Consider the following 16,299-nt stretch of genomic DNA (forward strand, 5'->3'; position numbering starts at 1 on the left):
TTCCGCCATCGGGATAACTCTGTAAGTACCGTTACCGTTTCTAATGCCGACGTAGAGTATAAAAATGTTCGTATTTTCAATCTGCCCCCAGAAGTTGAAAATTGTTATTTGAAAGATGTGTTAAGCAAGTATGGGGACGTCAAACAGATTCGCAATGAACGCTGGTCTAGCCAGCACCGCCTGCAGTGTTTCAGTGGTGTTCGGTCAGTAGATATGCATGTGAAGGTCAATATTCCTTCCCATATTATGGTTTGCGACTACAGGGTTCAAGTTACTTACACTGGTCAAACTTTGACGTGTCACATCTGCAATGAGAGTGGCCACATGCGTCAAGATTGTCCCAAACGGGTTTTCGTCTTAAAAAACTCCTTACAGCAACGGAAACGGCTAACGCTCGCGGAGATTATTACCGATAATCCAGTGGCAGTAAGTGCTACAGCCGGTGGTGTATCTGCGTTGCATGAACCGGAAGTCGTGCGCATTGAGGAATTTCCAACCCTGCCTCGGAACAGTACGGACGAACCGACACTTGCGACCGGAGACACTGCTACCAACAAACGACGTAGGACTTGTGACGGTAGTAGTTCTGAGGACGAAGCCCACAGTTCACTAGAATCAAAGAGACAAGACTCGCAGGAACGTAGATCTGATACTAAGTTCTTAAAAGGTCCCGTTCTAGTAGACGATTTTTCCTCTGGCATGTCACATAGTGACATTTCAGCTGCTGTCGCGGCGTCGCAGGGGACGGATGGTCGATCCTCCGACCAACCACAGCACCAAGTTCCGGTGGACCGACCGACATGTGAAGAGCAGGTCGCTGCAGGGGTTCACCACGGCGTAGACAGTTGTGATAGTAAACAGACCACGCCTCTAGATGAGGATGCCGGACAGCCGACGGCGGCGGCTCGCGACACGGCAACACAACAGGAATGTTGTCATAACACGGACCGCGAACATAAACAGCAGTCGGTGACGGAAAATGTCAACAAACCACTTCATGTGGAGTTTGATAACAAACGTGTTGATAGCGAAAGTACTTCCGCAGCTGGGTTGCCGCCGGAGGACACGCCGCGAGTAATTCCGGCCGTAGTGTCGGGACCGTCGTCGGCCGTTGACATTCCCCACGAACCGCCCACGCCGCCGTCTGCCGAGATGGCTCATAGTGGGCGCCGCAGGAACAGAATCCAACCAAATGTGAACGTTGTCCGAAAGAAAACTAAGAATAAAGATGCCGGGGGCAACCACAACGAGCATGACTTGGCTTTACAACCGGATACACAAATGGAATGGCATGACGATCCGACCGTTGGCGATGTTTAATTCATCCCCCTTTCTGCATAGGTCTCAGTATGTCACAGGCATATAAAATAACAACGTTAAATATTAACAGGATCCGATCTGACGTCAAGGTGCGTGCTCTACAACAATATCTTTACGAGTCGGATACAGACATCGCCCTTTTACAAGAGGTGGCGTTGCAGCAAATAAACCTTACCGGTTTTGTTGCCATAATCAATTCTTCCCCGGAAACGAACGTGGGGACTGCCGTCTTAATTCGGGAAGGTATTCCAGTTGCCCACATTGAAAGATTAGAATCCGGTCGCGGACTGAGTGTCAATATTTTTGGCGTTACTGTTATTAATTTGTAAGCGCCTTCCGGGAGTACTCGTAGAGCTGACAGAGCACGCTTTTATACGGAAGATATCATTTAATTACTGCGGAACAATCCTACGCAGCTGATCATTGGAGGTGATTTTAATTGTGTATTGTCCAGAAAAGATCAGACACCGAATTTTAATTATTCACCTGATTTAACCCGTCTTGTTTCTGATCTTAAACTCAAGGACACCTGGGAAGCTCGGTACCCAACTTTAGTGAGGTACACACACATCGCTGGAAATTCCTGTAGCAGGATCGACAGGATTTATGTGTCAGATAATTTAGCAACTAACTTATTAACTGTAGAAACTATTCCTACCAGTTTCTCAGACCACAGTGGCGTGGTTGCGTGTATCAACTTACAACAACAACCCACGCGCTGGTTTAAAAATCAGTGGCATCTTAATCTTTCATTATTAACCGACTCGGATCTGGAGGAGGCCGTCAGGCGTGCTTGGGACCAGTGCCTCAGCGCTATTCATGCCTTCCCTAGCATTATAGCATGGTGGACCTATAAAGCGAAGCCCAAACTGCGCAGGGTTCTTATGTCCTTTGGTATTGCACGGGCTACTGGAATTCGCAGGACAATGGAATTTTATTACTCCGTATTAAGAGATTTATGTGACAGAGCGGATGCCACGGCTACTAGAATAGGGGAAATTCAGAGAATCAAAGCTAAATTAATCAGTCTGAAACGGGAGCAGTTAGAAGGACTTAAGGTTCGATCCAAAGTAAAATCAGTACGCGCAGACGAAACGGTGGCCTTGTATCACCTTGTCAAGCACGCGAAGAATAGAAGGAGGGCTTTCATTGATGAACTTAAACTCGAAGATGGCACGACGGTCACAAATCAACGCGATATCGTCAGAGAACTTTACAGCTACTTTGTCAGGACTTATACTTCAAACGCTCCCCATGCAGACAGCGTTTCTCAACTCCTTGAAGTTCTTCCTTCGAGGATAAATGCAGCCGAAAGTGACAGTCTTTCTTCGGGTTTCAGTCACGAAGACGTTTTCGACATCATCTGCAGTTCCCCTACTAACAAGTCCCCTGGGCCTGACGGTCTTCCCATTGAATTTTATAAAACGTACTGGCACATACTAGGAGCGAAGATCACAGACATGGTGAACGAGGTCTTGCAGGGGCAGTCTGTTCCAGGAGAGTTTAAAGAATGTAAAATTGTTCTCCTCCCTAAGACCAGAGGTGGAAAATCTGTAACAAATCTTCGGCCGATATCACTACTGAATTCCGATTACAAGATTGTAGCTCGTGCAGTTAAGATGAGGCTTCTGCCGCTCACCTCCAACATACTTTGCAAACAGCAAACATGTGCTTTTCGGCGGACTATACTGCAAACGGTCGCCTTTTATAGGGATATTATTGCGCTAGCTGACGCCAGCAACGTAAGATGTGGTCTGCTCTTTCTGGATTTTTTTAAGGCATTTGATCTTGTCAATCACACGTACCTACTAGAGACACTGCGGCGCTTGGGCTTCTTACCGTCAGCGATCGCAATAATAAAAAATGTCGCCATCGGAATCACTGCAAAAATTTCAGTAAATTCGCAACTCACGCAACGGCTCCTAATCGACAGAGGTGTCCCTCAGGGTAGCCCCTTGTCGATGTTGCTGTTCGTCATTTCGCTCGAGCCGCTCCTCACGCACCTGCAGGCGAAGCTTGGTGGTTTAACGATCTCAGGAGTGAAGTCCGTAACAGGAGCCTATGCGGATGATGTTGGGATTGTTATCAGAGATGAGTCTGATGTCACTGCGCTTGAAGCTGCCCTCAAGACCTACTGTCAGGCGTCTGGAGCACACATAAATGAACAGAAAAGCAAGTTTTTAAATCTGCGAGGCCTTGATCGTCTTCAAATTTCATGTGCCACACACGTCAGTGAACTTAAAGCTCTAGGGATAGTGTTGAAGGCGTCAATATTAAACATGACGGCAGCGAACTGGAGGGATGTGGCTCACAAAATCAACGGTGCATTAATTGACAACTACCACAGAAGTCTGAACCAATTTGACAGAATTACGTTGATTAATAGTGTTTTATCTAAGGCCTTCTACACGGCGCAGGTTCTTCCTATTCCTGCAGGAGTGGCTCACAATCTCATGTGAAAGGTTACGAAATTTCTATGGAAAGGCGAGATCTTTCGTGTATCTGCACGAACAGCAGCGCTACACCCTACGCATGGAGGGATGGGATTGGTTGACATACTGCGCGAGGCACTGGCTCTGTACGTGTCACGTACGGCGGCAATCATACAGAATGACCCTCATGGACTTACGGCACAGTTATTTCATGCTGTCCGGCCACACAGTCTTGAATCTCCGCTGAATGTTCAACCTATTTGTTACCGGCTTAAACATATCAGAGAGTATTATCTTGAGTATAGCTACCTCAGTCACCAGTTACGGCAAACTCAGTCTTTAACGGCTAAAGCCATTTTGGCGGAAAGGAGGGAACACGAGAGCCAGAATCCGATTGTTAACAAATATTGTGGAGTCCAATGGGATGCAGTATGGCGAAACGTTGGTTCAACTGTTTTGAGCTCGGATGCTCGTACTGCGTGGTACAAAGCAGTCAATAATATCATAAGTACCAATGAGCGACTCCATCGGATAGGGCTGAGTGCTACCGACCTCTGTCTTCACTGCAACCTCATAGATACCGTGCTGCACAGGTGCACCTGTGTGGAACGTCTCCACAACTGGAACTGGATTCAGCAACAAGTCGCACTTATCATTCGCAGTGTTCCCGCCAATGTCCAGGCGATGTTGATCTATCGACCTGATTTTAAGTTTTACCCAAAGACGAAAAATAATACTGTGAGTTGGTTACTGGGTAATTATTCTAGTTATATCTTTAACAAACTTGGGGATGATGATCCTGTAGCATTCCAAATGCATATGGCAATCGAATTTCACAAAACTCTTCACTTCAAGAATCATGGTAAGAACTTTGGAAATATGCTGAAACTTGTTTTCAAAAAAATGGGAATAGGGTAGTGAACCGGGAGTGTGGGGGTGGGTTGGGACGCGGAGCACCTGTAGTGCCGCGAAGAGGCCCCACTGCTTCTGCCTCGTGTCCTGACTTCAGCCACTGCGCCTCGGTACCTCCCTCCAACGGTGCACAAGGATCACCAGAATACACTTGGATCCGAGATGAGAAAATCTCTTATTTAATTTCATCTTGAAAAAATGCTCACGGCGGTCCCTAAAGGAGGGGATTTTTTTTTTAACAACGAACACCAACAATTAATTAAAAGAATACAAAAATTTATAAAAACATAATTTTGAAACACTTAAAATCAATTGCAAAAAAACATAGAACAAGTAAAGGAAAAATATAGAAAAAAAGTTGCAAAAAAAAGTGGTTAAGGCGTAAAAAAAACAAAAAAAAGTGGCGTAATTGGTTAGCGCAAAAAAAAAAATAGCTCAGTTGGGAGAGCGTTAGACTGAAGATCTAAAGGTCCCTGGTTCGGTCCCGGGTTTCGGCATGCCTTCGTTTTGAAGCTGACGCCAATGGAATTGCTCTGAGTTTGTGATAATGTAACTACCGCCGAGAACAAGAATGACTCCCTCCTGTAGCTGTTCTGGTTGTCTAGTGCATGCCATAAGAGGAACACAGTAGGCAACTGCCTGGGAAGCAAGGAAATATAAAACAGTCCTACCTATTGCGTGCCCTTTTTTGTGTCAGGACGTGAAGAACGTCTCCAACGGAAACGCGAAAAAAAAAAAAAAAAAACTGCAGATCGAGAGGTCCCCGGTTCAATCCCGGGTGCCCCCTTCATTTTTCAGTATCTCGAAAAAACAAATGACGGTTGTCGCGGTGAGTTGCAAATAACATGTTTCAGATGCACTCCGCACGCCATACCGAAGGCTTTGGAGCAACATTTCAATGGGGGGATCGCAGCCCAGGCTCTTGCAGGTCATCGTCCTCCCGCCATGCGGTCGAACTGTACGAAATCCACTTGCTTGGGGGAAGAATCTTGTACACTGAATTTTATAGAATATGGTGATAGGCAAAAGTTTTCATGTACTGCTGCACGGAGAAACAAAAATTGGAGGAGCTGGGATTTGAACCCAGGACTTTCTGCATGCGAAGCAGACACTCTACCACTTTTTTTTTTTTTTTTTAGGGCCTCCCATCTCCCCTTCTAGCCCTTCCATTCGCTCTCCTTCATGCGCCTTCTTCGGCGAGCTTCATTGCGAAAATCAAATGACAGGCTTCTTCGCACGTAAGGGAATCCATTGCAAACGTGGTGATAAATACAAATTTCTCCACCCAAATGAACTTATTCTGTAACGTTGAATGGTTATTCAAAATGAGTGAACATGATCTGTTGAAAATTGTGAATAAATAAAGAAAAGTTAATTGGAAAACTGAGAAACGTAGTCTTCTTAAGGACACACACAATACATGACACTGATCTCTGGTTATAGGCACAGTATATCAGTCAACACATCAGCCAATACCTTCCTTTTGAAAGAGTATTTGTAGCATATTTCCAAAATGCTTGTTGTGGTTGCGGTGGGCGCGGAGCTTGTAATATTCCTCCGTGATGTAGCAGTTGTAGTCCTCAATGGTGTCCGTGGTCGTTTTGTGGATGACAAAATGAACAAAATTGCCGTATAACCACAGTATGGTATTATGTTTCTGACGCGGAAAATACATCACGTCCGGGGCCGAGAGTTCAGCGGTGGTGATGAATCTACCATCATTGCGCCTGAGGAATGCGACCTGTTGCTTAATGTGGTTCCATATGGTATTGTATCCTTGGCAAGTAAACCTGTGAACTGTCGTATCAACATATCCACAACGGCGACACAAGGGAGTATCATGAAGACCTATAGCATGTAGCCTCTCATTATTTGCGATGATATCGTTAACCACGTGATACCATGTCGACCTTACTGACATTGTTAAGACTTTATTATGAATATTCTTCCAAACAGTAATCCAATCTTTGGATGGATATTTTTTCTCGATTCGATTCCTGACTGAACAGCGCCATGGAATAGAAGTAGCAGATGACGTGGCGCTGCGGCTGTGTGTCAGATGTATACCCTCTTCGTAACTGATCTCAGTGAAGTAAAGTCTGACGTGCTGCAGTTTGAAATTAATCGGAGCCACATTGACAGGAGCAACTAAACTCTTAGGTTCAGTCAGGTGGCCACTGAGTTACACCCCCGCCAGAGCAACTACATCTGGGACGAGTCTCTCGTGGATCCTACTGTCATTATTTCTTAGGTTTGAACGGTACAGTAAGTGTTCGAGGAACCTATTCATGACAAGACCTAAGCAGCGTCGACTCCGTGGCGCAACGGTAGCGCGTCTGACTCCAGATCAGAAGGTTGCGTGTTCAAATCACGTCGGGGTCACAATGAAATTTTCGTTTACGAAAGCCATAGGCGAGTATGTCAGTTTAATCAGATACCAAACGATTACAGAGAACGGACGAACAGAACTTGCTTGAAAAAAGCTACTAGTGCAATTTTCGCGTTCTGACATTAAGGTGAAGGCGCCGACTCGCACTTTCTCCAGGCGCGAAGTGTCTAGTATTTTTGATATTTATATCGTTTAACGCTAATATATAACTGAGAGATAATGATTACGCAATATTTTGCTCGATTAGACGTCTTTAGCCAGGCAGAGTATAATATTTTTCCTTAAGTTATGGGAATAGAAAGATCGTGAAAGGGGGTATAGCTCAGTCGTAGAGCATTCGACTGCAGATCGAGAGGTCCCCGGTTCAATCCCGGGTGCCCCCTTCATTTTTCAGTATCTCGAAAAAACAAATGACGGTTGTCGCGGTGAGTTGCAAATACATGTTTCAGAAGCACTCTGCACGCCATACCGAAGGCTTTGGAGCAACATTTCAATGGGGGGATCGCAGCCCAGGCTCTTGCAGGTCATCGTCCTCCCGCCATGCGGTCGAACTGTACGAAATCCACTTGCTTGGGGGAAGAATCTTGTACACTGAATTTTATAGAATATGGTGACAGGCAAAAGTTTTCATGTACTGCTGCAGGGAGAAACAAAAATTGGAGGAGCTGGGATTTGAACCCAGGACTTTCTGCATGCGAAGCAGACACTCTACCACTGAGTTACACCCCCGCCACAGCAACTACATCTGGGACGAGTCTCTCGTGGATCCTACTGTCATTATTTCTTAGGTTTGAACGGTACAGTAAGTGTTCGAGGAACCTATTCATGACAAGACCTAAGCAGCGTCGACTCCGTGGCGCAACGGTAGCGCGTCTGACTCCAGATCAGAAGGTTGCGTGTTCAAATCACGTCGGGGTCACAATGAAATTTTCGTTTACGAAAGCCATAGGCGAGTATGTCAGTTTAATCAGATACCAAACGATTACAGAGAACGGACGAACAGAACTTGCTTGAAAAAAGCTACTAGTGCAATTTTCGCGTTCTGACATTAAGGTGAAGGCGCCGACTCGCACTTTCTCCAGGCGCGAAGTGTCTAGTATTTTTGATATTTATATCGTTTAACGCTAATATATAACTGAGAGATAATGATTACGCAATATTTTGCTCGATTAGACGTCTTTAGCCAGGCAGAGTATAATATTTTTCCTTAAGTTATGGGAACAGAAAGATCGTGAAAGGGGGTATAGCTCAGTCGTAGAGCATTCGACTGCAGATCGAGAGGTCCCCGGTTCAATCCCGGGTGCCCCCTTCATTTTTCAGTATCTCGAAAAAACAAATGACGGTTGTCGCGGTGAGTTGCAAATACATGTTTCAGAAGCACTCTGCACGCCATACCGAAGGCTTTGGAGCAACATTTCAATGGGGGGATCGCAGCCCAGGCTCTTGCAGGTCATCGTCCTCCCGCCATGCGGTCGAACTGTACGGAATCCACTTGCTTGGGGGAAGAATCTTGTACACTGAATTTTATAGAATATGGTGACAGGCAAAAGTTTTCATGTACTGCTGCAGGGAGAAACAAAAATTGGAGGAGCTGGGATTTGAACCCAGGACTTTCTGCAGGCGAAGCAGACACTCTACCACTTTTTTTTTTCTTTTTTTTTTTTGTCGAATGCTCTACGACTTTTTTTTTTTTTTTTTTTTTTTTAGGGCCTCCCATCTCCCCTTCTAGCCCTTCCATTCGCTCTCCTTCATTGCCTTCTTCGGCGAGCTTCAATGCCTCACTTTTATTTTTCTTTTTTTTTTTTTTTTTTTTTTGTTGTGTTTTTAATGGGTTAGGAAACAATGTTAGAAAATTTTAAATTGTAATCCGAATTGATTACGGCGAGAATAACTCGCTCTATCATACTATTGACTGCATTAACGGAACGCAAAATATTCTTCCATTTGAATGTAAACAAAAGTGAGAGAGATGCAAAAATGAAAAGTAAGATAGGAAATGAAACTTCTTCAGTGATGCACGTCTTTTGCATGAGAATAGAGTTTCCTTACCATGCTTGTGCTGTGGCACGACTCCTGTTACTTCGTGGGAAAGCTTGCTTTTTCGGGGTTCTGTTGAGGCCTTCACGGCTACCGTATCGGTCCCGGGGCACACGAAGTCCCCACCGTACTTCGCCCTCAACAGCAATCCCCTACTTTGGCAGTCTATCTCGTGCGGTCGATTGCATATTATGTAGGTATTAACCGATGCCTTGTTTCCGAAACAAAATTTGCATCATATTCCCGAACTTCTTTTTATGGTCTTTGTTCCGGTATATTTTGAAGTATTCGTCTTTCATATATTCGCGATATTCCTGTAGATTATCATTGCCTTTGTTGTTAACAACATAATTGACAAAATTGCCGAATAGCCACAAGATGACATTGTTTTTATGTGGTGGAAAGGATATTTCTTCTGGGAAGAGTATATCGTGTAATGTGATTTCTCTTCCATCGGTCCGTTGGAGAAAGGCGACTTGCAATACAATGTCATTCCAAATATTCTTGTATCCATTGCAGATGAAGCGATGCTTTAAGGAGTCCAAATCGTGACATTTGTGGCACACATTGGTTGCTTGTAGTCCTATTGAATACAGTTTTTCATTGGTACTAATAACGTTGTTGACAACTCTGTACCATGACGCTTGCACTTCCGTAGTCAGTGTGTTGTTATTTATATTTGCCCATATGTTTTTCCAGTTGTGGTTGGGATACTTCAGCTCCATTTTATTGTGGTTTTCGCGTGATTGTAACTTCTCTATTATATATTTACTGGTCCTCTTATTTTTGTCTGTTAAAATGCATGTCAAGTAGCTTAATTCTACATAAAAATCCTTAATATGTTTCAGGTTGTAATTTATGTTGTGAACATCTACTGGCGGCTGCATGCTTCCGGGTTTCAGAAGTTCAAAGAGAGCGGCAGTGATGCTGTTCGGCTGTGTCTCTATAAGTTTCAACGTTCTTTTAATGAAGAGGGCAGTGTTTTTCCTCCGAAGGTCGGTCAGCCCTAGGCCTCCGTTGTCGGGTCTCGATGTAGTCGTTCCTACTGCTACTCTAAAAATGTGGCCTTTCCATACGTATCGACAGATTGTGCTCATTATAGATTTCACTATGTCTGGAGGTGTTGGTAAGATCTGAGCGACATATGCAGCTTTCGAAAGAACTGCACAGTTGATTAGTTTAATTCTTTGCTTGATATTTAAGTCCCTCGTTTCATGCAGTATTAAGCTGCCTCTGATTTTTCCTAACACCTGTTTCCAATTAGCAGCCGTTGTTCTTAATGGGCTACTGTAAAAAGTTATGCCCAAAGCAGTGTGACGGTCCACCCTGTTTGCCCACGGTAGCTGCACATTGTCAAGACCACGGAGATTTAAAAAGGAACTTTTCGTTTCATTTATCCTCGCACCAGTAGCCGTGCAATAAAACAATAACTTGTCTGTTAGCTGGGCACAGTCATCATCGCTCCTTACTAGAACTCCCACATCGTCAGCGTATGCATTTGTAACCGTCTTCAGCCCAGCTATTGTTATGCCTTCTAAGGTTGTGTTCAAAAGCCGTAAAAGGGGTTCCAGAGAAACCACATAAAACAACATGGACAGGGGACTTCCCTGAGGAACTCCACGGGATATCAATATTTCATTAGTATATTGTCCATTGATCGAGATTTTGGTTCGCATGCCTCTGACAACGTTCATTAAAACCGCTAAGTTGCCATCATTGAAACCGATGTGTTTTAAGATTCTGAACAGATATCCGTAGTTGACTCTGTCAAAGGCTTTGGCAAAATCAATGAAGGCAATGCCTCCATTCGCTGACGATGATGAGAAAATAGAAATAATGTCTCGATATTCACTTACAGTCTTAAAAATGGTACGCCGAGGGAGACACGTCTGGTGGCAGCCGACGACTTGTCCTAAAATCGGTACCATTCGTTCTTTAATTACACGTGCTACTACCTTGTAATCTGAGTTCATTAGACTGATCGGCCTCATTTTAGTAATATCTTTCGTGGACGTACTCCTTCCCTTTGGAAGTAGTACAGTTACACTTTCCTTGAAAGCAGCAGGAATTTCCTCTCCCCTCAAGACGTCATTAACTACTTCCGTGAATTGGGAACCTATTAGGTGCCAAAAGGTCCTATAAAACTCCACAGGCAGGCCGTCTGGGCCTGGAGACTTACGTGAAGGTGAAGATTTGAGTATATCAAAAACCTCGTCATTTGTAATTTCCATCGTTAAACCTCTGTTCTCCTCCTCTGTAACGACTGCTTCTATTCCGGAGTTCTGTAAAAACTCCTGTACTGAGTTGTCGTCAGTAGCATTTCCAGAATATAATTGCTGAAAAAATCTATGTGCTTCAGTTAAGATATCCCTTTGGTCTGTCATGACTCTGTTATCTTCCGTTCTGAGGCTGGCAATAAAATTTCTTCTTCTGTTTTGTGTGTGTTGTATTAAGTGGTAGATGGAGGTGTTTTCTGCCTCCACCGTCGTCCTAGTGTGTGATTTGACTTGTAATCCCTCCAAATGTACCCTCTTGATACTGATCATTTTGGCTTTAACGTTTTTAATATTGATAAAGACGTCTTGGGACATTGGTTGGTCGTAAAGGTCTCGTAAGCAAGAGTAGTAAAACTCCATTGTGTGTCTTGACCACATTGCCCTTTCTTTGGCGTAAGATATCAGCGCTGCTCTTATCTTTTTCTTAGCGGCCATAGTCCACCATTCAATAGTCGTTCTATATTTAGTACGCATCCTTAAAACAGACTGCCATGTTTCTTGCATCTTTAAAGCTAGAGCGTTTTCGGAGAGGGTAGTGATATTCAATTTCCAAAGTGGGCGACCCCAATATGTCTTTTGCCTGGGTAATTTGATGCTGCACCTCACGCCGAGGTGGTCAGAGAAGGCAGCTGGTATCACCTCGATACTACAGACTTTAGTGTCTAAAGTGGGGGTGACATATATTCTGTCGATTCTGCTCTGTGTAGCACCAGTGATATATGTGAAGCGAACCAGCGTCGGATATTTTATTTCCCACGCGTCAAACCACTTCATGTTCGTGACCAAAGCCTGCAGTTCTTGCGAGAAGTTAAAATTTGGTCGCTGATCCTTTTTATTTAACACGCAATTAAAATCTCCACCAATGACAATTTCTGCAGGGTTTGCTTGGAGGAGAAATAAAATGTCACTTTTAAAAAAGGCTGCCCTCTCACGTCTCGCATTGTTGCCTGAAGGTGCGTATAGGTTTATAAAAGTGGTGTTAAATATTTTGCAGCTAATTCCCCTCCCCGACTCTAAAAGGCACACGTTTCTCATCTCGATCCCTTCTTTAGCAAGGATGGCTGTTCCACACGCGTTTTCTGGAGCCACATTTAACACCTCTTTGTACCCTGAAACATACAATTCTTTGACATTAACTTCCTGCAGGAAGGCGATATCTGTATCTGACTGATACAGAAAGTCCTTCAGTGCAGCTACCTTTGCTTGACTCTGAATTTTGTTTATGTTTAAGGTGGTCACGTTATATGTATGTTCCACTGTGAGACGCTACGGGACAGTAGACAGAGGACACGGTATTGGAGCTGCGTACAATTTTTTCGGGTTGGATATATATAGTGTTATTTTATTTTATTTTATTCCATTGACGGGTTTCCTTCTTTTTCTCTTTTGTGTGTCTGTTTCCTTAGAGTTCGTTGTGACAATTTTTAATAAAAAAACTCTTCCTCAAAAACCCCTTCCGCCCCCACTGCATCGGTCTGATCCTCCTTTTCGTCCGCCCAGTTAAATCGGTGCTCGGTGATGTGTCCATGTCCTTGTCCAAGTCCGGTTTCATTGTCCATATCTGACGTCGTATTGTCATGCAAGGGTTCATATGTTCCGTGTGGCGCAGCAGCCCGGTCTTGTCCCTTGTTCCGATCCGAAGACTCGCCGACCGCTTCCTTTTGTGTATCTTCGTCCTTCCTTTCGGTCTCCTGTATCTTCCTCAGCCGCTCTCTTAGAGGAGGGGCCAAATTCTCTGCAGCTTGATGTGCTCTGCGTCTCTTTTTATTTTTTGATGATTTCGGTGAAGTCGTCGGTGAAACCTTTGGTGAACTTCCTGGCGACTCTATGGAAGGTCGAGGAGAAGTCACCTGTTCCGGCTTCGTGGCGGAAGACTTTTGAGCTCCGTTAATTTCGGAGTCGGCCGTCGCTGCTGGTTCTACGACACGTAAGACGGGTGGTGTCATTGGTTCGTCGTCTTGCGCCCCTCCTTTTATTTTGACGTTTCCTGAACCTGTCCGTGGTGTCCTATTATCTGTGTGGTTGTCAGTTTTCTGGTGTATCACTTCCTCGGTATGTCCATCCACTGTAGTTCCCTCTGGGATGTCGGCCTTTTCGTGTGTAACTACCGCTTCGTACTCAGCCATTGCCACATCAGGTATGATCGGTGAAGCTTGTCGCTCGTTGGAAGAGTGGTCAGACTCAGAGGGCAAGGGCGGTGCGTCCTCAGTGACGTCAGTACTGGCCAGATTCTGATTGTCGTCGGTAGTCAACTCCGAGGTGCTTCCCGTTTCCGTGCGCGCGTCGGAAGGTCCCGCCTGCTCGGCCATATTCTGTTGATAGGGGGCCCGGCTAGCTGCCGCGGCAGCGTACGTCATTTGCATGCTAACAACTTGTCCTGGGACAGCCGCCTCGTTAGTCGGTAACTGAGGAACACGCCTTCTACTGCACTCACTTCTGACGTGCCCTGTGGCGTTACATAACGCACAAGTCCGTGGCTGCCCATCATAAATTATGAGAGCGCGATGGCCACAAATATTCAAATAAGATGGGATATGTCGTAAGAGCTCAATCTTAATCTGTCTAACTCCATTCAAAACCGGAAACATGTATTGCTCCGACCATTTTTCTGCAATATTAGATATAACCCTACCGTAGGGCTGAAGAGCAGCATTGATTGCTCCGGCAGGGACCTCGAACGGCAGTTCGAAAACTCTCACTGTTCGAATACCTAGCCCAGCATGGGAAACAAGAACGGCACTAACGGTTCCGTCGGCATGATTAAATTTCATTTTGCCACCACACTTGTCAACTATCGAGGAGCACAAATCAGAGGAAATCAATTTCAAAAAGACAGAATTGGAAACAAAAGAAAGATGAACGCCAATAATTTCGTCTCCCGTGATCTTAACTGTTTCTGAAAGCCACCTTTTGATATCAAAAGCCTTTGGTCTTTTACAGGTCCAATCAAAAGTGAATCTAACCGTATCTCTTCTTTCACAGGTAATTTCGTTCATTTTGTCATTTTATATCACTGAAAGATGCAAAGTAAACAAAGCGCTCTACTGACCTTCGCAACAGCCACACAGCCGCTGTTTACGCCAACCCTCCAAGCACTCCCGCCACACGTCCGTCCGGCTCGGCGGCCGAGCAGCGAATGCGCCACCACTGAGTTACACCCCCGCCACAGCAACTACATCTGGGACGAGTCTCTCGTGGATCCTACTGTCATTATTTCTTAGGTTTGAACGGTACAGTAAGTGTTCGAGGAACCTATTCATGACAAGACCTAAGCAGCGTCGACTCCGTGGCGCAACGGTAGCGCGTCTGACTCCAGATCAGAAGGTTGCGTGTTCAAATCACGTCGGGGTCACAATGAAATTTTCGTTTACGAAATCCATAGGCGAGTATGTCAGTTTAATCAGATACCAAACGATTACAGAGAACGGACGAACAGAACTTGCTTGAAAAAAGCTACTAGTGCAATTTTCGCGTTCTGACATTAAGGTGAAGGCGCCGACTCGCACTTTCTCCATAGGCGAGTATGTCAGTTTAATCAGATACCAAACGATTACAGAGAACGGACGAACAGAACTTGCTTGAAAAAAGCTACTAGTGCAATTTTCGCGTTCTGACATTAAGGTGAAGGCGCCGACTCGCACTTTCTCCAGGCGCAAAGTGTCTAGTATTTTTGATATTTATATCGTTTAACGCTAATATATAACTGAGAGATAATGATTACGCAATATTTTGCTCGATTAGACGTCTTTAGCCAGGCAGAGTATAATATTTTTCCTTAAGTTATGGGAATAGAAAGATCGTGAAAGGGGGTATAGCTCAGTCGTAGAGCATTCGACTGCAGATCGAGAGGTCCCCGGTTCAATCCCGGGTGCCCCCTTCATTTTTCAGTATCTCGAAAAAACAAATGACGGTTGTCGCGGTGAGTTGCAAATACATGTTTCAGAAGCACTCTGCACGCCATACCGAAGGCTTTGGAGCAACATTTCAATGGGGGGATCGCAGCCCAGGCTCTTGCAGGTCATCGTCCTCCCGCCATGCGGTCGAACTGTACGAAATCCACTTGCTTGGGGGAAGAATCTTGTACACTGAATTTTATAGAATATGGTGACAGGCAAAAGTTTTCATGTACTGCTGCATGGAGAAACAAAAATTGGAGGAGCTGGGATTTGAACCCAGGACTTTCTGCATGCGAAGCAGACACTCTACCACTGAGTTACACCCCCGCCACAGCAACTACATCTGGGACGAGTCTCTCGTGGATCCTACTGTCATTATTTCTTAGGTTTGAACGGTACAGTAAGTGTTCGAGGAACCTATTCATGACAAGACCTAAGCAGCGTCTACTCCGTGGCGCAACGGTAGCGCGTCTGACTCAAGATCAGAAGGTTGCGTGTTCAAATCACGTCGGGGTCACAATGAAATTTTCGTTTACGAAAGCCATAGGCGAGTATGTCAGTTTAATCAGATACCAAACGATTACAGAGAACGGACGAACAGAACTTGCTTGAAAAAAGCTACTAGTGCAATTTTCGCGTTCTGACATTAAGGTGAAGGCGCCGACTCGCACTTTCTCCAGGCGCGAAGTGTCTAGTATTTTTGATATTTATATCGTTTAACGCTAATATATAACTGAGAGATAATGATTACGCAATATTTTGCTCGATTAGACGTCTTTAGCCAGGCAGAGTATAATATTTTTCCTTAAGTTATGGGAATAGAAAGATCGTGAAAGGGGGTATAGCTCAGTCGATCAGTCGGCCCTCGGCGGCCGTGGTGAGCGGACGTGTGGTGCTTACGTCTCCGCTGCTTTTGGCTGTTGTGGTGAGTGCCGCCCTTGCTGTACACAGTAACGTGTTATTGTGTGGAGTATGTGTAGAATTCCAACATGAGTCAATTAACACGACGGGATACGCTGAAGTTTGTGTTTGATTCA

The 16,299-nt window shown here is 44.9% G+C and overlaps 10 non-coding genes across 10 annotated transcripts; 8 read left to right on the forward strand and 2 right to left on the reverse strand.

The window, feature by feature from the left end:
- The first annotated feature begins 5,080 nt into the window (after positions 1 to 5,080).
- On the forward strand, positions 5,081 to 5,161 carry Trnaf-gaa (transfer RNA phenylalanine (anticodon GAA)). Its single transcript has one exon. It is a non-coding gene; the product is annotated as a tRNA-Phe (tRNA).
- Positions 5,162 to 6,974: 1,813 nt separating this feature from the next.
- Positions 6,975 to 7,046, forward strand: Trnaw-cca (transfer RNA tryptophan (anticodon CCA)). The gene has a single exon. It is a non-coding gene; the product is annotated as a tRNA-Trp (tRNA).
- A 318-nt stretch (positions 7,047 to 7,364) lies between these two features.
- On the forward strand, positions 7,365 to 7,436 carry Trnac-gca (transfer RNA cysteine (anticodon GCA)). The gene has a single exon. It is a non-coding gene; the product is annotated as a tRNA-Cys (tRNA).
- A 274-nt stretch (positions 7,437 to 7,710) lies between these two features.
- On the reverse strand, positions 7,711 to 7,782 carry Trnaa-cgc (transfer RNA alanine (anticodon CGC)). The gene has a single exon. It is a non-coding gene; the product is annotated as a tRNA-Ala (tRNA).
- Positions 7,783 to 7,900: 118 nt separating this feature from the next.
- On the forward strand, positions 7,901 to 7,972 carry Trnaw-cca (transfer RNA tryptophan (anticodon CCA)). The gene has a single exon. It is a non-coding gene; the product is annotated as a tRNA-Trp (tRNA).
- Positions 7,973 to 8,290: 318 nt separating this feature from the next.
- On the forward strand, positions 8,291 to 8,362 carry Trnac-gca (transfer RNA cysteine (anticodon GCA)). Its single transcript has one exon. It is a non-coding gene; the product is annotated as a tRNA-Cys (tRNA).
- A 6,284-nt stretch (positions 8,363 to 14,646) lies between these two features.
- On the forward strand, positions 14,647 to 14,718 carry Trnaw-cca (transfer RNA tryptophan (anticodon CCA)). Its single transcript has one exon. It is a non-coding gene; the product is annotated as a tRNA-Trp (tRNA).
- A 453-nt stretch (positions 14,719 to 15,171) lies between these two features.
- Trnac-gca (transfer RNA cysteine (anticodon GCA)) lies at positions 15,172 to 15,243 on the forward strand. The gene has a single exon. It is a non-coding gene; the product is annotated as a tRNA-Cys (tRNA).
- Positions 15,244 to 15,517: 274 nt separating this feature from the next.
- Positions 15,518 to 15,589, reverse strand: Trnaa-cgc (transfer RNA alanine (anticodon CGC)). The gene has a single exon. It is a non-coding gene; the product is annotated as a tRNA-Ala (tRNA).
- A 118-nt stretch (positions 15,590 to 15,707) lies between these two features.
- On the forward strand, positions 15,708 to 15,779 carry Trnal-caa (transfer RNA leucine (anticodon CAA)). Its single transcript has one exon. It is a non-coding gene; the product is annotated as a tRNA-Leu (tRNA).
- Positions 15,780 to 16,299: the final 520 nt, after the last annotated feature.

This window comes from Schistocerca nitens, chromosome 4 (genome assembly GCF_023898315.1).
Source record: "Schistocerca nitens isolate TAMUIC-IGC-003100 chromosome 4, iqSchNite1.1, whole genome shotgun sequence".
Lineage (NCBI taxonomy): Eukaryota > Metazoa > Arthropoda > Insecta > Orthoptera > Acrididae > Schistocerca > Schistocerca nitens.